At 39.8% G+C, this 19861-nt stretch overlaps 1 protein-coding gene and 1 pseudogene across 1 annotated transcript in view; both read left to right on the top strand.

The window, feature by feature from the left end:
* PDE4D (phosphodiesterase 4D) overlaps window positions 1-19861 on the top strand; it is a 1154521-nt gene that overhangs the window by 386230 nt on the left and 748430 nt on the right. The window lies entirely within an intron of this gene.
* On the top strand, window positions 10221-11418 carry LOC119855466 (annotated as a pseudogene).

The raw sequence follows: 19861 nt of genomic DNA, 5'->3' as shown, positions 1-19861 counted from the left end.
GAGAATGATGGATACATCTATCCTGTTACTTATACTACTTCAATAACTGTTGTATCTGAGCCTTTTTATAATGATATCACAGAATTTTTTTATATCATTCTGGGGAAAAATTGTTCAACATTTTTTTTTCTTGGATAGCTCTTAAAATGTAGGTGTGAATGCCATGGGAAATTCCTTGTGATATAGAGAAACCTGCAGAAAATTATTTTGGTAATTAATAATAAAATAGAAAAGATAATGTAGTTCAGTAATTAAATATAAAATAATAGAAAAGATAACGTAGTTTCATAGTCCAAAAGGTAATCTGATTGTGTGACAGCCAATGTAACACACAGAAGCCTTAATCTTAAAGGTTTCCTTGAGCTGTTTCATTTATTGTGTATGACTGAATTGATAGCAGTTGCTTCTCTCCATCAAAGACAAATGTGTAGTTGTACTTTTTGATTTATAGTTTAATTGCTATAAATTGGCCCATAATGACTCTTGTTTCATCTTTGTGCCACTAAGGCTTCTCGATGTAGAATATATTTATAGGGCCAGATCCGGCTGTAATTGAAAACTAGCAAAATCCCATTTAATTTAGTGGGAACAGGATCCAGCCCACACATGGATGCTAAAAGCTGTGTGGAAGATTAATGTAGAGTCATCAGTAGCCTGGCATTTCCTCTGGAGACTACTCTGTCAATCTATCCTTAATTGAAAAGACAGAAAATCATGATTTTAAGACTTTCACTGTTAACAGTAAACGACATGGTAGCTCAGAGTAAGTAGCAGTAATTATTAAAAAGCTTCTAGAATTGTAATGGTTTTTCATTATTGTAATGGAGGAAATCAACAACATTGAAGTAGCCAAAGCAAAAGTCCTCTTAAAACGCATAGTATTAGGATGGGGCAGTGAGGGGTGAAGCAATGCTGATTTGCTGGTATCTTAAAGATGTTCAACCTCTTGATTAAATTAAATTACATTTGAAGTGATAGTTTTGATTGTCTGGCCAATTGGTCAGATGTGAGAATGTTTTATTCTTTGGTACTATGTTATAAGTGATTCTTTTCAAGAACAAAAACTATGCAAATAGAAGAAGTTGTTACTAATTGAAGAAAACACAGGAACTGCCATAACATAAGATCCTATAGTCTGGTAATCCATCCCCAACATTCGTCAGTATTGGATATTTGTTTATGGACTTGTCTCTAGTTCGCGCTACACTATCTTCATATATTGGTGAATTTTATCCTTGCCACTACTCTGTGAGCTAGGGGAAGCCTGATGATCACTTAGTCACTTTACAGATAGGAAACTGAGACAGGAAGAGATTGATTTGCCCAGGGTCAGACATGAAGCCCATGGCAGAGTCAGGAATAGAACCCAGCTCTCCTGAGTTGCTGTTCAATTGTAACTGGAGTTTCAGTTGTACAAGTGGGCTGGAACTTTCCCCCTTCTTTTGGTATTACTGGAAATGTAGCTGGGTTTAAGTAAGGCATGCTGGGAGAAGGAATGATGCAAGTCCTGCATTTTTCTTAAGTGAGGATTTACAAGGACAAGTCATTCCACTGTTCATATGCTTTTGCTCATTGTTTAGACATCCTGGGATATAACTAGAAAAAAGGCAGTGCAGCACACTATTCTGACCAGTGCTAACTACTAAAGACTGGGGAAGGGAAATGTCCACTTTGAAACAAACCCTCTAGAATGAGGAGTTCTGCCAATTTAAAAACCGGGAAACAAAACCTCTGAATGGAAATTTTGTTTTTGAAAGAACTCCATGACCAGTGGTCTGACTGAGAGATTAGCAGTTCTGCAGTGAGAAGATCTGTCTGAGTGTACCCATGTGCCTTTGTCCCAAAGGTGCAAGGCCAATAACAAGAGACTATATTGCCAGCTGTGGTGCTATGAGTTGGAGTTCATGCTTCTGCATTAGGGGGTTCTGTGGAAAATAACCTGCCTGGGTCAATTAAAAATATTTATTTTGATACCCAAAGGCCAGAAAGGGTGTTGGTAGGTGAGATTGTAGAAGATGTCCCGCACACACACCACAAAATACTTGAGGATATGTGTAGAAATTCCCTCACTCTGCACACTATGGAGAGGAGTTGAGATTATAAACCAGAGAGGCATCTTGGGATAACAGGAGCTTGTGACAGGGAGCATTGCATAGGCAGGGAAATCACATATGCCAACTGTGCTAGCAGCTGTACTTCTAGGGTACGTGTACACTATAGCTAGAAGCGAGCCTCCCAGCCCAGGAGGACAGACTCATGCTAGCTCAGTTCCAGCTGGCACACTAAAAATAGCAGTGTGGATTTAGCAGCTCCAGCAGGCTGCCACCTGAGCCACAACTTCCACACTGCTATCCCCCTATGCCTGAATACCCCTAGAGTCATGGCTAGTTTAGAACATATGCACAAATTACCACTAAAACAACAGTGAGATCCTAGACAGTACTAGGATGAGACAGTTGTAGTTGAAGGATTTAAATAATTTCTCATTTCTCTTTTACTTTTATATAGCACCTTCTCTATGAAATAATCTCAATGTATTCCACACACTGTAGGGGTGGGGGTGTGTGTGTGTGTGTGTGTGTAAAACACATCTGTCACAGCTGCCAGCAGACAGGCTTTGCACAGTATACTGAACAACTTTTTGGGGAGGGGAAATTGTTTTTCCTTCTAACCCATAATATTAAATATATTAACTAAGGTCGTTTAATGCAGTCCCACATGCAGTTTCAAACAGGCTCAAACCACGAACTATTGCTTTAACTCAAATATTAGAGTCAGTAGACACTGACAGATTGAGTGCAATAGAAGATCATATTTATTCGTATTTAGATATGTGTGACAAGACACATAATAAAATGGCAGATAGAATTTGCACACCGCTCTGAAAAGATTCCAGGAAGTGCTGTGGCCTATGGGGCAGATCCATAGAAGCCCCTACAACTTGCAGTCCCTGCAGCTATCTAAGTGGTGTGTGTGGCTGAGGGGTGTCCAGAGGAGCTAAAGATTAGGAGATTGCAGTGTAAAGCCATTTTAATCTCTCTTCTCCAGGGTGTAAGGGTTTTTTTGTTTGTTTGTTTTATCTGACTGAAGACTGACTCTAATGTTTTTTTGTTGTTTTTTCACACTGGCCCACCTTGGCAGCAGCATGGTGCTGCATTGTCCCAGCAGGAGCTCTGGGAGGCAATCATTTCTGAAGCTACCAAACACGCAAGAGAAATGTGGCCCCTGTTGTGCACCTTTGACAGGTGCATTGTGTGTTCCCTTCTGAGGTCAACCAACTCCGCTGGCCTAGTTTAGATGGTAGGTGAGACCATAGTATGCAAGTTAGTTTTGATTTGTGAATGGCACTGCCAGGGATGGATTCTTTAGCCATACCTCCTTGTGCATCAACATCCTGGGCAGTCAGTCGGGCTGAGCTCCCATTTGGGTCTTGCAAACCTATGACATCCTGCTTGTACCCAATATATAACTTACACAATTTTTATTTTACTGTGTATATAATTGTCTTGCTATCTGATGTTCACATGGGTCTCTTGAGGACAATACTATGTAGCTGCAAGGTAGCATATCTGATAAATGTTAAATAATTTTCATCCAATGGATTTTATATGTTCAGAGTATAACTAAAATTGATATATAGTATTATGCAGGCTCCAGGCTAACAATACAGTTCAAATAAGGTTCACTTACAACTTATAATAAAAAAAATGGGCTAGGCAATTCAGATCCCAGTGGAATCAGTGACAAAACTGCCATCAGTTTTAGCTGGAACAGTATCAGGCCAAATGTGGGCCAAATTCAATCAGTAAGGTCAGTGAAGTCACACCAGGAATTTTCTTCTAATATCTTCAGCACAAGTAACATTTGACAGTTTTCATAAATAATATTTTAAATGTTTTTATATCTAATGCTTGATATCCGTCCATAAAGACCTTTAATTAGGAGGATTACAGATGGAAAATGGAATTGACTGTACTCGTACTGATTTATCCACATTAATGAATACTATTTTCTCCTCTATGCTTCATTTAAATAATAATCCATCTAGTTACCAAATTATTTTCTGCTGTTCAAATCTTTAATAGATTTTGATTCACCAAAAGCAATTTACTTTTTTTACTGGAAATATAATTTGTCAATCTATTTTTTATTTTTTTTTTTACTCATGATTTATTCTGTATGTTCCCTTTCTAATGAAAGTACCTCCTGGTGATATGTTGAAGGTGTCTTCAGTCTGACTAGATTGAATGCTTTCATCTTAGTATGTTTCTGTCTAAAATAGAATAGGTATATTTTAGTTAAACTGTCCAATAATAATACAAATATTAATACACAAGAATTTCATTTTCTTAATACAATTCCCAAGGAAGTACATTTTGTTATTATTGGTTTATAACTCTCTCCCTAAGGAAGACAGGACCACTAGTTCCTTTATTTTTCTATTGTGGTTTTTTTGTTTGTTTTTGTTTTTTTAAATGTTAAGAGGGTTTGAGTGTTGCTAACTGAACTGTATTTCTTTGAGGTACTCTGTACTGCTGATTTCTAATTATACTCTGTGCCAGTCTTTAAAAATAGTTTGGATGATATTCCTGTTGGGCTCTTCTAGGAAGTTGTTTTAGTTACTTGCTCTGAAGTGGTCATTCTCAGCTACACTTTATATATATAGATTTCCCCAGCTCTAACCAATTTGATTTAAAATATTTATAAACTTAAAAATTGCTATGAGAATCTTAAAGAATAAGGGCAAGTTAAGAAATGAATGAAACAGTTGTTTAATTTTATCCAAAAAAATGTGTGCAGCTCTGTTTTCACTGCTAAGAGAACTTGAAAATCATGGAAGTATCCATGCACATTCTGGAAAAGACTTAACAGGGTTTTTGAGAGTGTGGAAAATCATGGTCTTGTTTATAAATCATATCCCTGATCAGACAAAGAGAGTATCAAGAACCAAATTTTTATTGGGTAACATAAAGCAGGATGTTATTTTCAGAACTGCCATATGGATCTGAATGTCCAGTACCTTTTAGATCCTGTAAGTAGCTTTGAAAACCTTTGTTCAAGTGTATAATTCCTGAAAAGTAGTTAAAAATGGTTAAAAATGTTTCCATCAAAATAGATTTGATTGAAAATAACTTTTGGCTAAATGGATATTTTCTCTCTCTCTATTTTATTTTATTTCTGGGGGGAGGAGGAGTCAGGGTGGTAAATCACTTCCCAATCAGCTTGATGAAAACCCCATTTTAGTTCAGTGGGCATTGGATCAAGCAAGAAGAGATGAGAAACTGTTGACCAAATTCACTCCTGGTGTAAGTACAGCTCCAATGAAGTCAATAGAATTTAATCAGGAATGAATGAAATAGCATGGATTAAATAGATGGAGTTGTGTTCATGTTTGTTTTGTTTTTGTTTTTGTTTTGTTTTAAGCATTGCGTTTTATGTTTAGGGGAAAGTCTGATAGATGAAAACCAAGGAGCAGGTGTGCTTAGACATTGCCCTCTGACTGGAGCACGATATAAAGATGTATTGGAAAAATTGCATATGCAGGCCATAACTTGCAGAGTTAAAAGAGAAATTGTCTGCTGTGCAGTCATATCCATTGCTTATATGGGGGAGTAGATTAAAATGAAATATCTTCCCTACACAAACTACTTCCTCATAATTACTTTGTCTATTCTGCATTTTAATAATGCTGGTGAGTTTACTAGTTTATTCAAGATGTTAGTCTGAAATGTGAAATCATAGAAAACACCCCTGGTTTGGGCGTTTTGTTAAAAAAATAAAAACTCAGCCTTCTTTTGTTGCAAGTTTCACTAACGTTTGTGAAACTCGGACAATTTATTATTTTTCCATTGAAATGTGAGTGAAACAGTATTTTTTAATGTGCTTAACTTTGAATTTTTTTTTATTTTTTTTTTTGTTCATGAAACACAAACTAAAATTCAGGGGGTGCAGTCTTGTGTGAATCAAATGTGAAGGAAGTGCTCACATGAAACTCGGTGAGCTGAAATCAACGAGGTCCACACAATTGTAACATTACTGCAATATTGTGAGACTAGTACACACAGTCTTCCATTTTAAGTGGGCAGAATAATAATTCAAGAGAAGAGTCCAGTAGTTCTTGTTCTCATGGGGCTAGACTGTCATTTTACAAGAGGCACCATGTGGTTGGAAAAAGAAAAGGAGTACTTGTGGCACCTTAAAGACTAACAAATTTATTTGAGCATAAGCTTTCGTGAGCTACAGCTCACTTCATCAGATACAAGTACTCCTTTTCTTTTTTGCGAATACAGACTAACACGGCTGCTACTCTGAAACCTGTCATGTGGTTGGACTATCCCAGGAGTTGCCTGTGAAGTAGTTTGAGACAGACCAACTGCTGCCTGGTCTTCCCCTTGCTCCTGCAGAAAGTAAATTCTGTTGGGCTATCCCTGGCACAGTGTACATCACATAGTGTGCCAGCAGAGCTATACTGCAGTGGGGAGTCAGGGGGTGGAGAAGAAGTGGGAAGCTAAGTCTTGGCTGTGCTCAATCCTCACCTGCACTAGTTAAGGAAAGTAGTAGTTCTGCAGATCCTGCTTCCTCTCCCATGCTGCAACTCACAGTATGGGTAGCCCACATAAGGGAATACAGGGGGTGCCTTACTCCCCCTTACTTCCTTGTATGGCTATGTAAGGCTAATGATGATCCTGGGACTACTTGTTGGCTAGATTGCACCTATCCTCCTAGCCCTGACTATGGGCTGCATGGAGCTGTGCTTGTCCAGAGGAGCATGTGGAAGGAATTTTGTGACTCAGGTCACTAATCCTTCCTTGCTCTTAAAGAGAAGTAATCTGTGCCACCCCTATACAGAATGCAATTACCTCTTTCCTCATGTCAGCTCAGCTCCTCTGGTGTGTTACGGGAGGTAAAGCCAAAGCTCTGTCGCACTCTGCCCACTTACTTGAGGGAAGGCAGAGGACTCCAGATCTCTTCCTCACCTTAGCAGACAGGGAGGCTGGCTGAACTACTCTCTCTTGTATGGCCAGTGGGATGAGTCATACTCAGGGCTAGAGTATGATAAATAAGGTTTGTAAAACTGGACCCCAAATGCTGAAGAACTCAGAAATAAGCTAACTGTACATTACAGCACTTGGGGCCCAGTCCTGCAAACCTTATTCATCACAATGAATAGGAAAAACACACAACAGAGAATATTTTGGGTATTCAAAGAAACACTCCTTTAACATACAGAGAGAGTAAAATATGAACATATGTAACAGACTGGAATTAAACAATTAATTTGTATGAACTATTAGCTCTGCCTTTCGCTTCTGGGTGATTCAGATTTTAAAAATGTAATTGTCAGTTATGTAATACATATTTAAGTGAATTTAACATTTATACTAAAAGTTGAGTTTGGTATTTGTACCAGACTGGTTTGAAGAAAAGCAGTTCTTTAAATTAACCAGAGCTCAAACCTGGGAAACAGATAACCAGATGCAAGAAATGTCTATCATATGTAGATAGAAGAATAAATTAAGTAGTTTTATTATTCACCATTGTGGTATGCACCGCAGTAGGTACTAATAAAATTACCATTATTTGTGTGTAAACTGGGAAATATATTTTGTTTATCAGCATCCTCCCCTACAATGGGTGCTCCTGTATAGCTAATGAATAAAAATCTTTGCCTATATGTTGCAAAAAGCAACCCAATCTGATCAGTGGCCAATTTCAAACTTGAATAACAATAGTTTTAGATTACTTGTAGTTTTTACAACTATAATGTTAACTAATTTTAGCAGAATCAAATGATTAAGAACATCCCATAATTATATAGGCTATTCAACAAAAAGCCTATTGATGATTTTCTCTCTACAATTATATAGAATTTTAGAATGTATATTGAAATTGTCACATTACCCTTAGCCTATCTCACAAAATACTTGTGTTTGCAATGGAAAATAACTTTGATTAATGTAAATTCATTCTGCAAGTGGATTATGTGAAACTTGTATTAGTGAACATGTTCTGGTAATACTGTTTTCTCTTGCTATGATTTGTAGTTTCTACATCTAGCTATATCTTTTATATTTAATCAGACCTCTGCACTTTTAAAGCACTTGCTTTATTCTCTTTAATAATTTATATTTTTCAATTGATTTATATAATGATTATCTACTGAATTCTTTTTCCATTACCAGCAGCAGGAATGTGCTCATGCTTCATGAATCAGACATGATAAACATTTTGATATGAACAATTAGCTCAGTGAGTTTGTCCACTGTATCTTGATTTTACTTCAAATGCAAACTCATTCAATTTTAAAAGATTGAGTAGAACTGAAGAAAATTTACTGACAAAACAGAGTTTTGTCAGAAATTACTAGTTCATTGGAAATATCTTGCGAAAGCAAGTTTGGGTTGATGAATTTTCATCAACTTTCAGACTGGATTCCAATGGAACTCTGCCCCACAAGTTTCTGGGGAGCTGGGCTTCAACCATCTCTGGGCCAACCCCACCATATGGATGCCAAGTTGTTGGGGACCCTGGGGCAGCCCCTCTATGCCTAGCATTCCAAAATCTAGGCTCCAAGCTCTGTAGCAGGAAGCCTAGAAGCCATAAGAATCCTGGCTCAAGCTGGGGCTCTTTGGGCTTCCAGGCTCCCTGGCATGGAATGTTGGGAGCCTGGAGGTCCTGAAATAAGCTTCCAGGGTCTGTGACTATGGGGCATTCGTACCAGGCAGACTGCCTCAGATCCAAGGACTCAGGGCTTCCAGACTCCCAGGTCAGCTGGCAGTCTGGAAGCCCTGGGGTCTCTGGCTCCAGAGCAGTCTGCATGGTGGGACTGAAGGAGACCCTGGAAGCCCAGGAAGCTACTTAGTGAAACTGACATAGTTGTCAGTTTCATGGGTACTGTGCACCATGTGTCGGTGCTGTTTCCAAAAGTATTTGGAGCGGCGGGGGGGGGGGGATTTCTTGTTTGTGAGAAATTTAAAAATACATATTTTCTATCTAAATCAGACTGAATCCAAAATTCCACCTTTTGACATTTCTGCTGAAATAGAAATCTCGAGTTTTGGCTGGCTCTACTCAATGAATGGTCACCTGGAAAATACTGTATAGTTTCTGAAATGGAATTGAAGATTTGCTTTAATGTAATGTAACTTGAATGGAATAAAGAATCTTCTTTTATATGTGGAATGGGTAGATATTGTTGTTTACTGGATTAAATTGCTAAATAAATGTTCCCTCTTTTGATTATCATATACTAGTTATATGTTTCTAACGTAATTTGGAATAGTTTCTATTACAACTCAATTTTCATTATACTCTTTATATTTACACAAAAGGAAAAAGTGCAATAGTTTTGTGTGCTGCACATTATCATCATGTCAGGAAATGGAGACACAAAAGACAATATTCCCAGTATTTCTGCATGATAAAAATATTCCAGTTTCCATGCACTCAGTCAGAAAAAAACAAATGCAGATTACTTACCTGCACTATTTCATTTGACGTTAGTGCCATTCTGAAGAAACACGAAAAGAATACCCCAGTTTATCTGCCACACTAAAACAGCTGAAGTGCTTCAGCTGAACAAATTCTTCTAAAGATATTTTCACCCTTGTCCTGTGGTAAACAAAGACAGATGAAAATGCATTCAGAAAATTTGCATTTTAGCTTCCTTGCTTTCATCTAGACCTTGGATTCTGTCCATTTTTCTGCATAGTTCTTTTTTTAGGCATGCACAAGTTTTTAAAGAGATGGGAAAGGTTAAGAATCCTAACTAATTAAAAATGGCATTTTCTTCATGAGTTGAAAATGTTTTTTATTTTATGGATCACTGTGCATTTAGCTGTGATTGATGAAGAGAACTCTAAGAGATGCTTATACACATACTAATGGATGGGTATGTCTAAGGCAACATTTCTCATATTCAAGGCTCACTTCAGCAGGGAGGTTTCAGTCTCTTCTGGGAAAGCTGCAGCAAATTCTGGGAAAATGGAAAAAGGAATATATTTTCAGTTAATTATTGTCAGTTACAACTCTCAAAGGCAGAATGCTCTATGTCTACTGAATGTTCAACAGACTTGCTACCTTTTCTGAGTCTAACATGGAAATGGCCAGGCAAGAAAAATTAAAATAAGCCTGCCCAGTCTGTGTCTAATATACTAACAAAAAGGCATCATCACTTACAAGGTGAGGTGGTGCAGGCCTGGGCCAGAGATGAGGCCAGGATGTCAGTGTCTGGGCTCAAGGCTGAGCTGAAGCTCCTTGAATCCATCTTCAACAAAAACCATGAGTGCTTCTGCATTGTCTCCTGGAAGCTGAATGAGCTGCACTGCCAGTTTGTGCTACTGCCACCACTGCCCGGTGGGAGCCCGCAGCCACCACTGCTGATCACCATCCACTGCAATGTCACAGAATCTTATCCTCCATCACCAATATGGCTTATGGAATCAGATGACCCAAATCTGACTTCAGTGTTAGAGAGATTATAAGACATTAAGAAGAGCAATAGTCTGCTTCTTCAACAACTGAAGTGATTGCTATGTGACCTCTGCAGATTATACAGCCTTCCTTGGCATCCAGATGTTGACATGTTAGATCAGCCATTACCAAGAGGACTGAATTCAGTGACAGAAGAAGTAATGTCAGAAGAGGAGGAAGAGAGGGAAGTGAAGATATTGAAGACCTAGATCACTATGACATGAAGGGGGAAGAACCTGTTGATGGAAAGAAATCAGAGTATGAAGACACTGAAAAAGAGAAACTTCTAATTTTAAAAAAAATTAGAAAGCATTAAAGACACCACCACCTAAATGGTGAAGTGTCTGGGTCAGTCCAGTTTTCAGATTAATTTATGAAAGAGCTCAGGGATATATACAGATCAGAGTTATAAAACAAGGATTTATTCAGTGGAACTTGTAAATGACAGCCTGTATGAGTGGCACGTTAAATTTCTAAAAGTTGATCCTGACAGCCGTTATAGATCTTCAGGTCTTACAAGAAAAATAAGATGTAGAGAATACATTTTGCTCAACTTCTCATTAAGGATAATTTTCCTTTAGATCCTCCCTTTGTGCGAGTGGTATCTCTGTGCTCATGGGAGGGTATGTCCCAGGTGGGGGTGCATTATGCCTGGAACTTCTTACTAAACGGGGCTGAAGTAATGTCTACTCAACACAATCAGTCATCAATGGCACTTTAGTCAAAGGAAAAGCCAGAGTACAGTTTGGAGCCAGTAAGAACCAATATAATCTAGCAAAAGAGCACAGCAGTCCTATAAGTATCTAGAACAAATACATCAGAAAAATGGGTGGTGCACTCCTCCAAAAGAAGATGGTTAATATTGTGGAGTGTTGTACACCTGGACCAATGTCAAACAAGCTCTTTTTTTTTATTTCCTTTCAACTAACACACACCCACACACACATACTCTCTCTCTCTCAAGCTATAATTGCCCATATAACATCCATACTGAAGACTTTAGCTGTTAGATAAGTTAGTGGATAATCTGTCAACTGGCACATCCAGTATAATTTACAGCCTTACCTTTTTGCTCTTATTAGATATCTTGGACTTAACAGTTTTCGCCTTTACTGTATTTGTCTCTATAAGTTTAAGGATATTTGGGCCACTTCCTCCCTTCTCCCTTTTTATTTAAAAGTGCAAACTTTTTAAAGGCAGCTATTGAGTTACTAAAAGATTATTCAGTAGGAGTCGCTCATTATTTCTTACCCTTTGCAGAACTTTTGGACTGCGGAGACTTGCATTTTTTGTATATGGAGTAGGGAAGAAGCACTGGCCGCTACTTTTTAAAAAAATGGTATTATGGGAAGCTTAAATATTCTGTGCCTTAGGGACAAAATGCCCTAGCAATGTTTGAATAAACTGATTGAAGAGATATGTATCTTACTTTTTTTTTTTACAAAAATGTAAATGTGTAAAAGTAGTGTATAGAACATAGGACTGAGAGTCAAGAGAGTCCCATATTTATCACTAAACTGTTAGTGTCACTTTTGTATCTTTGCACCTCAGTTTCTGCTTCTGTAAAACAGGGGTAATACTGTTTGTACATCACTTTGAGATCTGTGGATGAAAAGTGCTATGTAAATGCAAAGTGCTACTATTATTCGTTATTATTATTATTATTATTATTTTATTTTATTATTATTAATCATAAAATAGTGATTGGTTTCCAAGAACAAATGCATACTCTAATACATACATACAGAAATCTATATTGCTTTTCTTTACAATTGGGCACATTCTAAATGAAGCATGGGTAATCTTGTACTAATTAAAAGCTCTGTTCAACCAGAATTAGTTTTTGTAGATGCTGGCCCTCAGAAGTTCTTTAGGTCTGCTGTTTTATTCAACCGAAGAAACGAATTGTAATTCTTAAGGGAGAACATTCTTTCTTCTCTGTCCTTGGTAAGTAACTAGGCATGCTGCCACCTCAGCCCAACCCCCATTCTCCAGAACAGAGGACTAGACTCATCCAAATTGATTGTCTCTCACAGCAAATGTTTGGAAAATCCCCCAGATGCCTGTATTGTAGAAATGGGTTCTTTCCCAGCTGACTAGATTTTCATTAGCTGTAGAAGAACTTTAAGCAGGTGTGTAACAGGCTGATCTGCCCCTTTAAGGGACAGGGGCCATCGGGCCAGCCAGTCTTGTTCAATTATCAGATCCTGCTGGGAAGGAAACAGGTGATCCTTATAAAAGACTGAGAGCTCAGTTAGTGAGGCGCTGCAGAAGGGAAGGTGATTCCTGTGGATGGTCCTGGAGCAAATAGACAGTTATATACTGAAAAACTTCTCGACCCATGCAGTCTGTGTTGGTCAAGGGAATCGCTTTATTTTTCATTACTCTGCTAGGTTTTCTTTGAATTAATAAATCATGTCCTTAGGAAAGGGCTTGAAAGAGATCTGGGCAAGGTGTTTAATCCTTCCTAGACTGAAGAATCCGGCCAGCAACCTTACAAGGTGAAGTAAGAGAGAAGAATTTTGAGTATATGCCCTTATTGGTGAAAGCATCTGTTTCTGAGGCTGTTATGAAAGTTGTTTGTTTTAGCCATTGGTTTTTCTCTCCCTACAGCTGGAGTAACCTAAATTTTCTGGTGAACTTCAAGAATTGGCATGTCAACTAGCAAGAGTAATATATGCGAATTATTATTTATTTGCAGTATTAGCCACTACTTGCTATGTGTTAAGTCCCTGATCCAAAGAGCTCACACTCTAAGGAAATATGCCTTCACCTGTTGCTAATTTAATTGTCTTAGTGAACATTTTCAGAAGTGCTTAAGTCCCCTTTTCAAAAGTGACTTAGGAGCCTAACTCATTGAAAATTCCTAAAGGACTTAGGAGCTTGAGTCCTGTTTTTGAATGGACTAAGTCATTAAGCCACTTTTGAAAATGTTACCCTTTGTTTTGCCTTTGTCTATCTCTTTCTAGTATCTTTCCGGCCCATTCCCCAAAGGTATCCATTGTAATCAAAATTCCTTCCCCCAAAGAACTAAAAGATTATATGTATTAAAAATAAACAAGATGGACAACAAAGCATGTTTCCCTCTTACCCAGCATGTTGAGTTGCCACACAGGAGAATTATTCCAAACTAGGGCCATAGGATGCATATGTGTGTATTTATTCTATAAGTATACAGCACTATATGAATAATAAAAGGTAAATGTGCAAAACAAATAAGAATTTCTGCCCCAAAGAGTATGTGGGCCAAATGTACATTACAAAAGGAGGCCTTCCATCATAGATTGACTGGTAAGGAGCCAGGATAGCTGATGTTCCAGGGCCTGGAGGATCCAGAAAGTCACAGAACTGCTAGACTCACTAAGTTTTATAAAATCAGTGAGTTAATTTCAAACCAAGTTGGCCCTTGGTCTTGCACCTTTCTCATTTGTTATTTCTACTGATGAGTTGCTCAAACTTTTTGGAATAAGGACAATTGATGAGGATGGGTTTTTATTTTTCATTTATTTGCACTGGCAAAATCCTATGCATCTATGAATAAAGAGTTTTATGTAAAGTTATAAATTGTCATCTGTGAAAGCTGATCATAGATGCTACAAGAAACAGCGAGACTGACCTTCCATTAGACTTTTTTTTTTTTTTTTTTTTCAGTTACCTACCTGATCTTTGTCAGTATTTGACTCAGGCTTTCATTACATATTTTGTAGAAATGGTGTAAAATATGTTAAACTGCAACCATAAACTGTCTTTTAAAACAAATATCATGAACCTTAGTCATTGCTAGCATCAGGCAATGGTGAGGGTAGATATGGCATTGTACAGTTCTTTACTGTTTCATATCAAAATTATCTCTCTGAGATTCAACAGTGTGTTTTTCTTCTTGGATGGTAATATGTGAAGAGATGGAGAAATAAGGCAGAAGAAGCAGGGTGGGTTGGAATGGAAGGACTCAGGGAACTGAGACAGTGTTTTTTTGCATTTCCATATTTAATGCGCACTTTGTTGGTAGTGTCTGAAAGTTGTTGTCAGTGGCCTAGGTGAAAGAGCTGAAACTCTCAGTTCAGTTCTTAGTGGAGAACTGTCCATTTAACAAAAACTATCGCTGTTCATGTGGCACTAATTGACTCCATTGTTCACAGTTTCAGTAGAAAGGCCAAGGAATGAATGGGAATGGAGGCTTAGTCCACACTAGAAAAGGTTTGCTGGTATAGCTATGCTGGCAAACCCTCTTAGTGTAGACGGTGTAAGCTGCAAAACTGCTTTTGACAATATAGCTTGGGGTGGTGACATAAAGAGGATTAGGTAACTGGGAGGGAATAAAGTCACTTTCTGGAGGGAGATTTTCAGGATAGGTCAACAGTTAAGGGAGGGTCAAAGTTGGGTTCAATTTGGAGAGTATGGATAGGAAATCTACAGATGTGGAAGGGAGGTCATTTTGCGGATGTTTGCAGAGGAGTAATGGATGCACTTGCGGCATAGTGATGGAGGAAAGGGGAAAAGCAGAGTGAACCATATGTGTTTGGAGGGATCAGAAATTGTGGGTGAAAATACCTACTTGGAGCAGTTTGAGTGCATACTTATCCACAGTGTTGTAAGGCAGAAAGTGTACCGTCTTATAAAGTAGGACAGATATTGGCATGGTACTTCGCATGCTCTGTCACTGGTATTTTGGCAAACAGAATAATTGTTTGATTGAGTAGACAGGAAAGGTATCTGTTAAATATGCATTAATGGTTTAAATTTCTATAATTTTTCATCATAATATTGCCATGTTTATTAATGACATGCCAGATTTAAAAATTATTGCCAGATATAAAACTGAAGTCAAATACTGTTACTTTTAAGAATCAATCAAAATATCAAATTCATACTGTGTATGAAAGCCTCCACAGATTAATTTTATCAAATTGTTATTCAGTGCCATAAGTATGGCTGTTTTTATTTAGTGTATAGGAGTGCAAAACGTATCAGACAGAAATTTTAAAATAACTGTATTTGGAAAAAAAATGCTGTCTTGAGCTGAAGCTACTGTATTGTAAATTTCAGCTGAATGATTTTTCTACAGTCAGTTACAAACTCCTGAAACTCGTAGTTTATAATGGAAAAGCTTGATTCAGCCTTCACTCCAGCAGCAGGCACAGCATCGCTATAATTAAACCTTCCTCGCGTTGATTCACCGCCAGGATTAGTCGCAGAGAGAAGAGAGTTTAATCATCGGGGAAGAAGAAAGACGAGGGGAAGATTCCAAGTGGGAGCAGAGGACTTCTGAGCCTGATATGGGAAAGATTAAAAATATAATATAATTCTGAGAAGCGAAGGAGTTAATAGCCTACGGTTCCATCTTTACTCAGTCAATTTAGCAGCGACATCCACTCTGTGGTACTTTGCTACCTGAAGTCACTTTCCATTGTGAGTCCAAGTGGGAGAGAAATAGAAGGCAGACAAGCAGCAAAATGCTATCTAATGCATGCTTGCTTGGCTTGGCTTCAAGAAGCAAGAGAAAATCTCCAAGGAGCTTTTAAAGGATGAGAAGAACCGGAGAAATTAGCAATAGAAACTCGTCTGAGGTCATACCTAGTCCATCCCTCTGCCTGGGCTGGGCCGTTAATTGTGTATTCTCCGGTGCCAGCTTCAGTCTCGCAGATTGATCTAGCTCTAGAGCTTGCTCCAGTCTGTTCTGCGCTTTGTTCTCCCCAGCGCTCCAGCCCGGCTCTCGGTGCTTGAAGCCACGAGGCTTCACCATCCGCTCCCCGAGTGACCCGGGCTGTGTTTGCTGCGTGAGGGCAGCAGCTCTCGCTCCCGGCGGCAGCTGCGCCTCGTCCGGGGAAGTGAGGCAGGAGCTGTCCAACTTTTCAGCGCGGCTTCCCGGCGGCGCTGCTGAAGGGAAGGCGGCAGCCTGCGGAAAGGGCTGCTGAACAGCTCCCCGCCGCTCCGGGAGCGGCAGCCGGCTGCAGCGCGCAGGTGCCCCCGCCGGCCCGCCCGAGGCGAAGGAGCGAGCATGGAGGCAGAGGACGGCGGCAGCTGCTTATCCGCGCTGCCCAGCAGCGGCGACAGGGCTGGCGGCGCGGGGAGCCTGAAAGCCCCCAAACATCTGTGGCGGCACGAGCCGCCCCAGTGCCCCCCGCCGCCGCCGCCGCCAGCCTCCCGAGGCCGCTACTTGGCCGGCAGCGGCAGCGGCAGCCGGGTGAGGCACCGCGGCTACTCGGACACGGAGCGCTACCTGAACTGCCGAGCCATGGACCGCGCCTCGTACGCCGTGGAGACCGGCCACCGGCCCGGCTTGAAGAAATCCCGGATGTCCTGGCCCTCGTCCTTCCAGGGACTCCGACGGTAGGAAGGGGCCGGGGCGCGCTTGCCTGCGGGCGGGGGGCTCCCGCTCTCCCGCCATCGCCGCTCCCGCGTCCCCCCGCTCCCGGCTGGTGGCATTGGGGTGACTGCCAGGCGTTCCCGCCATCTCCGCCCGGCCCCCAGCCCAGGGCCCCCTTCTGTGCGCCCGGGAGCTGTTTGACGGGAAGGGCCGTTGCTGGGGGGAGGGGGGGGAGTTGTGAGGGGAATCCCAGGGGGCAGGAGGTAGCCGGGCAGGGGCTATAGCGAAGGGGCAGGATGACGACGGGGAGGGGAGCATGGAAAGGTTAGGGAGGGCAGTGGGTAGGGGGCGGCAGGACAGAAGGGAGGGGAGGGGCGGAGGCACCAGGGCAGGGGTGAGCCCTGTGCTGAGGGCTTTGGGGAAGGGGGCAAAGGGGGGGGGCATCAGGGCACAGGCGAGAGGGGAGGTAATGAGGGCACAGCTGCGGGGGGAGAGGTGTGTGCTGTGCCAAGCCACCTTGGAAATGGGGGGCCACTTAGGTAGCCGCTGAGTCCTGAGTCAGGCTGTAGTTGGATGGCCAAGAGGAACCGAGGAAGAACTTGTCTCTGTATCATACACGTAGGGAAAGACTCTGACACCCCGCCACCCCCCCCCCCCCCACCCAAAGCAACCCACCACCAAACACGTGGCTGACTTGGGAAAGTTTGAGAGCGAAATGTATAATCGTCTTCCCCAGAAACGCGATAATGAGCCTATGTAATGAATGAACGCATCACCCACTGCAGAGCGCCTGGCTTAGCGGGCAGGGACCCCTTTCTCATTCTCCCTGCTCCTCGCTCCTCATTAAAGAGAATCTAAAAGATGCACTGCTGCTTTCGTTACAGTGCTATCTTAGGTGTATAAAATGTTGGGTACTGAGAAGGGGAGGGAAGGATGAAACCTGTGCTGTCAACATAAGGTTCCAGTAATAACCGTTTTGTGTGAAGGTGAGCAGTGTAACAGATCCAGGGTTAGAGACTTGCTAGGATTAATGGGTTAAATGGGTAAATAGACTAATGATTTTTTTAGCCAGAGGGAGGAGTCCATCATATATTAGTCTATGGCCCCCTATTAAGTGAGCTATATATTATTTTGCTGTGTGCAGCTAAATGGTCCCTACTTTGCAGTTTATTGGCTATAGAGTGATACCAGTTTTTAAACTGAACTCTCTGTTACAATCAATGGGTAGTTTTGCTATAAAACTAATGGCAGGGTGTAGTTCAATTTATGATTCTTCATTTGCAGCAAGTGGAACCACTTCCTTTAGTTAGAAAACCGACACCTTTGAATCTGAATATTAGGTGGATATTGTGAATAAAGGGCTTGTAGTGAAATGTGGGGAGAGGAACTTCGAACTGCAGATAAATATTGATAAGATTTTTTCCCCCTAATTTGGGTGGTCAGACTCTTACAGTGTGGTATGCTTTGTGAATTATTTTGTGCATACTAGAGCTCTACAGTATGTGACCTTGTCCAGGGTATGATTGTGTCCCTCTGGTAAACTGTGAGACATATACATGCTGTCTTGCACTCAGTTACTCTGTTTCTGCACAACACTAGCCATACTCTCCATTTTATAAATAGTACATAAAAATAATTCAACTACTAAAATTTAGAATTGTATTTTTACTTGGTCTGTCTTTATTTTTTGTTTCAAGTGACAGTTCCATTATTAAATCTTCGTATCCCTGTATGAGCTTGTGCTTGTCCATAATTATTACATTGATTTTAATACAGAGATTTAAGCAAACAAATAATAATGTCTAAGAATGAACTATTTTCTATTTTTAATAACCATTTGAATGTATTGCAGTATTTCAGTAGATAAAAACATTCATTATACACTTTAGGATTTTAGTTTTCAAGAATAAATGTTGATTCTTTACTTGAAACAAGTAAAGAAGTATAGCTGGTGTGAATTACAAAATGATGGCATAAGTATTCAGCATTTTCCCATATTGTGACCAGTCTTAACACATTCTCAGCGTTTCATGTATGTAGTACTCAACTAATCAGTTAGTGAGAGGGTGAGAAGCCAAGGAAAAAAATGCTGATATTGCTTTTTTCCTTCTCTTTTTGTATCATTTTGGAGTTTTTAGTAACTAATTCTTATTCAGAATAGAGAAATGTGTAGGAGCTTAAAATTCTCCATGAACATTGTGTTGTTAATATTGTTTTGACTAAACCATGCTACTTTATAATTCAAGGGTTTGTAGTGGTTATTTTCATCTTATGTTCTAGGAAACACATGCTTCAGATGCATCTATTTTTCTGAAGTAAGGAAGAAAAGTGGTATAAGGAAGTTTAGCTAAAGGGTATTTGTTGACAGCATAAATGAATACACAAAGTAAAATATTCTGATTGAAAACAAGTAACTATTGAATGTAAAAACAAAATGGACTGTAAAAATTCTATTTAAATGTTTAAAGATATTGAAGAAATTTCAGAAAGATCAGGTTTTCTAGAGCTTTGATAGGTTTTCACTTTCAACTTAAATCCCAAGTGTTGTAGCAGTGTTGCTGTTTTCATTATAAACAAAAAAGTACCTATAGCAATATACTCCCTTAATATTTCTGTATAATTTGTATTTTGCACAACATTTTTTGAAAAGAAGGTGAATCTTTAGGAGTACTTCAGTTCATTTTTTGGTGACCTTCCAGAGAAGGCTTTGTTTAATTTGTGTTTTTAGTACTACTAGATAATTTAAGCTATTTGTTAGAAGAACATCTCTTTAAAAATGCTTCATGGATAGATAGATAGATTTCCTGTGGACGTACTGGCTAGTATGATGGATGTTCCTAATTTTTTTAAAATTTATAAAATCAGAAAATAGGACACAACTTGTTTATAATGTCTATATAGAAATGGATATCGTACCATATTAGAATCATAGAATCATAGAATCATAGAATATCAGGGTTGGAAGGGACCCCAGAAGGTCATCTAGTCCAACCCCCTGCTCAAAGCAGGACCAAGTCCCAGTTAAATCATCCCAGCCAGGGCTTTGTCAAGCCTGACCTTAAAAACCTCTAAGGAAGGAGA

This window comes from Dermochelys coriacea, chromosome 5 (assembly GCF_009764565.3).
Source record: "Dermochelys coriacea isolate rDerCor1 chromosome 5, rDerCor1.pri.v4, whole genome shotgun sequence".
Classification (NCBI taxonomy): domain Eukaryota; kingdom Metazoa; phylum Chordata; order Testudines; family Dermochelyidae; genus Dermochelys; species Dermochelys coriacea.
This window is presented reverse-complemented; position numbering and strand designations above follow the sequence as displayed.